This window comes from the organism of the source record quoted next, unplaced genomic scaffold, assembly GCF_019419815.1.
Source record: "Pyrus x bretschneideri cultivar Hongxiangsu unplaced genomic scaffold, Pyrus_bretschneideri_v1 Contig18, whole genome shotgun sequence".
Lineage (NCBI taxonomy): Eukaryota > Viridiplantae > Streptophyta > Magnoliopsida > Rosales > Rosaceae > Pyrus > Pyrus x bretschneideri.
Genome location: NW_025999479.1, coordinates 7,350,748 through 7,357,634, shown reverse-complemented (window position 1 = coordinate 7,357,634; position 6,887 = coordinate 7,350,748).

Here is a 6,887-nt window from a genome sequence, read left to right as displayed (position 1 = left end):
CGAACATTTTCAATTGTCTCCCTTAACGTGTTGTTACACCTCCTACAAGGACACTGGATTCTAGTTGCACCCGAGTTGTGTGTACGTGCAAAGTCAATAAAATCCTCAATTCCATCCAAGTATTTGTTCGCACTTCTATTCAAGTTCTATATCCACGTCCTGTCCATAATTTCTGGAATCACAATAACAATACAACAATCACAACAACTTCATACAAAATCATAAAGTCACCTTATGCCTCTGATAAGGGCCCTATCCTATTCAGGAATGCATAGTCATGTCACGTAATTTGTGGCTACATCAAATCAGATTTCGACATGGATGAATTTCAGCAGCATCTCGATACAATTCTTCAGGTGTACAACCCAAAGAACGTACAGAGATGACACTAAAATCTCCACAAGTGAAACCTAATCCTTCAACCATAACCTACGCGTCATAACTGTGCATTCCCAAACTGTCCAAATAATGGGACAATTCAAGAATTAATTGGACCACAGTCATGCCTTTGCATCCATGTGCGAAATCCAACTAATCCTCAAACGGGAAGCTAAGTTTTACTAAAAATAAAAAACAAGTACGAAGTTAATTTCAATTAACTCCGTACATCACAACACATATTTATACATCACATACAAATTTAATAACATAATATAAATATAATTTCACAACACAATATAAACATAACAAAATAAGTTCAACATAATTTAATTAATTTTATATTTTTTTTAGAAATAAAACGAAGAAAATACATTCTCAATCGTTCTCCACCAATCGCTAATCACACACAATATCCCTATAGATAATGAAATTAATGGCATTAGTATGAATTTACATTAATACTTTTACCCTAAAGACAAAAAACGCTTACCAGACACACCAAGATAGCTCGATCAACCTAAAGAAGAAGATGGAGGGAGTATTAGATGATGAAATTGAGAAAAAATAAAAATGACGAATGCCGGATTGAGTAAAATCGAAAGGACGAGTGCAGAGGCACAATATGCAATTTTTTTTGCAGTTTGCCTCCTCACATGGCTGAATCCAGATTAAAAAGTTCACTTTTGGACGAATGCTTTTGAGCACGAATAAGGTCTTCGTCGTGCAAATATCCTTTGAGCAACAAACTTGGTCTTCGTCGCGCAAATGGTATTTGTGCGACAAAAAAAGAAACACTCATCGCGCAAGTTTACCATTTTTTTATTTTATTTCCTTTACTTTACATTTTATTCTTTTCAACAAATTGCACAACGAAAACATGTATCGTCGCGCAATGCATATTTTTTTAATTTTTTTGTTTTTTTTTGTTTTTTTTTGTTTTTTTTGTATGTATTGTAATTTTTTTATTTTATTATAAATCAAAAACTCAAACCTAATTAAACATTAAATTAATTAAAAAAACTAATTTACTATCCCAAATACAAATTATAATTAATGTAAAATTAATACTCATCCACATAACATATATTTATTCATTAAATTAAATATAAAGTCCACAAAATCTTATTTAAAAATAAAAAATAAAAAAAACAACCCTCATCAACTTCAATCCTCCCTCGCCTACAACATATCAAACTTCCACTGCCGGAAACTCTGCTTGAAAAGCCCATCCACATTAATCCGTTGCTTCTCATCGGTTTCATCAACATCCCAATGAACCTACATTAATGCCAATAACAATAAATTAGTAATTTAAAAAAATTACGTTTTAACAAAAATAATTGTTCATTATTTACCACAAACTTACTGTCATGCCCCGGACTCGGGGTAGGTGGAGAATTCAATCTCGAGTCCGAAACGCGAACTAAAAACTAAATAAATAAAATAAAATTGACACGGGTTGAAAAATGAACTCCTCTTATAACAATAACTCCAAAATCCTTACAGGGTATACAAAAATAATAAATTAAAAATCTTTAAACTTCTCCTCAATCACAACCTCAGCTCTTCCAACACTTGTCTTGCCAAATAACTCATCTGTAAAATAATAGGAGAGGGGTGAGCAACAACCATCGTTGCTCAGCAAGTAGAATATATATACCCACACACGTAGATACATATATATATGCATAGATATATGCTATATACACATCATCTCTACGTAATGCATGCATTGCATGCTTCTATGGTTTCAAAAGAATGGAGCCTTTGCTCCTATTTATAGGAAATGGGGCGGCTACCCAAACGTAGTGGCCAAGAAAACTTAACCATGAAGTAAACTATATTAATATATTACCTATATATAGATAGAAACAGAGGATGGCTCTTATCTTGGTTATCGAAACAAAGGAGGAGGTGTAAATAAATGATGGAGGTGGCAGCTGGGGAGGGTGCTTACGAGCACCTCAGAATGCAATCCAAAAATTACTATAGATTGCTATGAACATGGTCATGCCACGTTAGAAGTAATAACTTGACAAGTGGATTCAAAGATGACTATAAGAAATAAGAAATAGGCAAAGGTGAGATGAATAAGTGGCTACCAAGTGTAAAAACTAGGTCAAGACACATGGCCATAAAATTAGGATGATGATGAGTGTAACATTCTTATCCTACGGAAAGAAAATGAGAAAAATGGTGGAGCTCTATCATCTATGAAATTTGCATGCCACCTCCTGCTAATCTTCGTACCTCCATGCCATGGGTTTGACAACTGCTAACCTTATTTGTCAATTGCTCCAAATTATGCCACGTCCAAAAAATAATAGTCACACCTCTCACTATTAGGCTTAACATGTGAACTGCTATCTAAAAGCTTATTTTAGGGTCATTCTAATTAGAAATAATAATAATATCCACAAATACAACTAAAAATACGGGACGTTACACTTACCGATAACTCTCCCAACATGTACTTCTTTAACTTCTTAGGGACCTTTTTCTAAGACTCGACAGAACAGTCCCTCCGCACCAAATTCCCAATGTCATACTTAAATTCGACATACGCCTTAGCCATATTTTTGCCATCAAAGTACGGCACTTGCTTCCGTTGATACCTCTCTAATCACACTACAAGTTTCTTTTTGCCAAAACCTTCTCCATAATCGGCCATTCTTTTTAAAACAAAAAAATTTTGAAAACTAGGGCTCTGAAACTGTGTTTATATAGCACTAGGGCACCTTCACGCGACAAACCCTTTCGTCACATAAATCTCCATGTTCGTTGCGCAAAATGCGTCATAAATGTGCAATAAATGGAAAGGTTTGAATGCAGTCTGATTGTGCTTTGCGCGACAAACAAATGTTTTCGTCGCACAAAGTTTTCTTACACGACGAATGTAGCATCGCTCAATATATTGCGCAATGAAAGTAGCGTCGCGCAATAATATATTGCGCGACAAATGAAATAATTGTAACTATAAAGTTTACGTAAACATGGATCTATGTTTACGTAAACTTTATAATTACAAACAAATATTCATAAAATATTTAATACCTTAAATATTTATTCTATAAATAATTAATACCTGAAATATTATAAATAATTAATACTTTAAATATTTATTCTATAAATAATTAATGCGTTAATTCATACAATTATTTTCAGCATAAGTACGATATTCATTGAAGATTGAAAACACATATAAACCGAGGATATGGTGCTTATTAGGTCTCAATAAAAAAACCCAACAAGAATTGAAACTAATTAAGTTCAAATACATAACTTATAAAAAAAAAAACCTTAAATTTAAATATTGTCATACAAAACAAAAATTTTAAACTACTATTTGGATGGTCCTAGTCCATTCTGCAAGACTTCATAACGCCACCGATTGTAACCTCCCTCCAACACACCATCCATCAACTTCATTAATTGTTCATTCGTATCATCATCAAGAGTATACTTACACTGTTACACATATATCCAAATAATTAATTCTAACATATAACTAAAAATTTCACAAACTTAATTATTCATCCATGAACAATATACTTACTAATAGTTCATCCATCACAACCTTCTTCACATTCCCAGGCACATCTTCCTAAGAACGCCACTCAGCAGTGGGACAATTATTCCCCATGGCTACAACAATCGCATGCGCAAACTCAAAATAGTCCCTTAATTCATGCAGGTTGGCGTCGTGCACACTCTCATCCTTGTTTTTATCCACCATCCCAACATGAAATGAGAACAGAATTATGAAGAAAAAGGACAGCAGAAGTGCATATTTATAGGAAAGTTTGGACCTTTGCGCGACGAAGGCTTTATCGCACAAACATTTGTATTAAATGTCGTATTGATTCCTCTGATTCAGTTGCAGTAAATGGTCAAAACTAATAGGAACTTGCGCGACGAATAATTGGTCAGGCAAAGGCCCCCTTTTCTTCACGCAAGTTTTTCGCGCCAAAAAAAATTACCCCGTATGTTCTTGCTGACTTTACGCGACGATGTCGTTTAGTCGTCACGCTAAGTATTTGCGCGACGAATATTTTTGTCATGCAATATTTTTTTTTTTCCTATCCTTTCTGTTTTGCACGACAAATTTGTTTTTCCATCGCGCAAGCTATTTTTTCTACTAGTGTGGCCAAAGAAAATATACATGAAGCTTTTTTTTTTTTTTTTTTTTGGAATTTCCGTTACGGAATTCTCTGGCACCTGTGCACTCTTTGGTTTTTCTTTTATACGACAACACAAAAAACAAAGGTGCAAGCATGAAACTAGGAATGTAACCATGTGCTTGAGATACCCAAATTAAGTAGGAGATTAGTTTATAAGCACACTATCTTAGGATTATACAAGTTTATAAGCACACAATGATGTTAGACCATCTCCAACAATGGCTTATAACCTAAAATTCCCCTTTTTTTTCCCCTCAAAACCCACTCCAACCCATGTGCTAAATAAAACCTAAAACCCAAAACTTAACAGAAGGCCAAATACCAGCCCGTTTTTAGGCCAAAAGTCATTATGGGCCCTACCTGTTATGAGTGAAACACAGGCTGTGAAGCCCACTTTCCCTTCCGCCAAACGCTCATGCGCCGCACGCGCCCGTTTTTGCAATCAGCCGACAGCCCCACGTGGGGCTGTTCCCTCAGCTTTCAAAGCAAAAGTACCCTAACGGCTACTTTTTGTAATCCAATGGTGACTTTAAATGGGCCGTTGGTTAATCCAACGGTCCAGGTTCAAATTTTTTTTTTTTAGTTTTATATTTATGTATTTATTGAATCCAATGGCTTAGATCAAATACAATTAAATATAACGGTAAAAAAAAAGATCTAACGGTCCAAATTTAAATCCAACGGCTAGAATAATTTTAAAAAATTATTTAACCTAAAATTCAACCAAAAACTCTATAAATACCTATGTATTTGTTCAAACAGCCACACAAAACTCACTTTTCTCCTACAATTCTTCCAATTTTTCTTTATACCATTTATTCTCATTTCCAGAATTTTCAAGATGGCAAAAAAGCATGTTAGAGGTCGTAATTGGACCTTTGACGAAGATATTGCTTTATGTTTGGCATGGATTTCGATTAGCGAAGATGGTGCCGTCGGCACTAATCAAAATAGAAAGGTTTTATGGGGTAAAATCGTTGATAAGTTCCATGAAAACTCCAACGCCGGTCGAAGGGAAGTTGGTGGTGTTTATGATCGGTGGAAGATTATCAACAAAGCGTGCACTTTGTGGAAAGGAAGCTTGGAGAGAGCCATGGTTGACATGCCTAGTGGAAGGGGCGCCTCAGAAATTGTGAGTTTATTTGTTGATATTTTAGTTGTCATGTACATAATAGTATTTTGCAACTAATTGTTTTTATGTATTTGTTGCATAGGGTGACAAAGCAATGGCAATTTACAAGACAAGAACTACACCAAAAAATCAAGCTTTTAAGTTGCATCATGCTTGGAACATCCTCAAGGATTGTCCGAGGTGGGGAACCGATGCGAACCAACAATGTGAAAGATTATTTCATAATGAAGCCCCACCCCCAAATGATGTCAATGAAGGTGTGAATTTTGCCGACAATGAAGGTGTCGAACAAATGACCCCAACTTCTTCTTTTGCAAGGCCCCCGAGTAGAGATAAGCAAAAGGAAGCAAAGAGAAAAGGGAAGTCCCAAGATCCGACACGTGCACAATTTGCTAGCGAAATGGCAATAATGAACGAAATCCAGTGTCGTTAGCAAGAAGAATCGGCCCAAATGCTTTTGGCCATGAAGGAACAAAGGGATAGGGAGCAAGAAAGGTACGAAACTAATTTGATAATGGAGGACCTCGACAAATACACTCCAGAGAGGAAGAGATACTTACATGGTAAGCAAAAGGAAATTTTACGAAGGAATGCCACAAGGAGTATATTTCAAGATGATGATTCATCTCAAGACTATCACCCAAGTCCATCACCAAGTCAAGATGGTGAATATCATTATTAAGTTTATATAGTCTATGAGTTTTCGATTGTATTAAGTTTATGTAGTTTATTAATTGTTTTTTTTATTTTTTAAGTTTATGTGGTTTATTAATTGTCTTTTTTATTTTTTAAGTTTATGTGGTTTATCTTGATTTTCATGTATTGATTTAGTGATTTTTCAAAATTTATCGGAATTTAAATATTTTTAGGTTAAAATGTTCATAAAATTAATTTAGGATAGTCTACATAAATTTTTTTTTTTTAAAAGTTAATTTAAAAAAAATAGCCTTAATTCATTCTTTGATAATCTGGGGCTAAAATTTTAAGCCAGAAGGGTTGGAGTAGAAAAGCTATTTCTGGGCTAAAACCTAAATTTTCTGGGCTAAATATTTTTAGGTTTTAGGTCACCATTAGAGATGGTCTTAGAGATCACTTACCCCTAGAATTATGGCTTTATTGTGTCTAGAGTCATTAGTCTTAGAACTTTATTATAGTCTGTAATAGGGTTTGTCAGAGAGATTAATATATAGGTA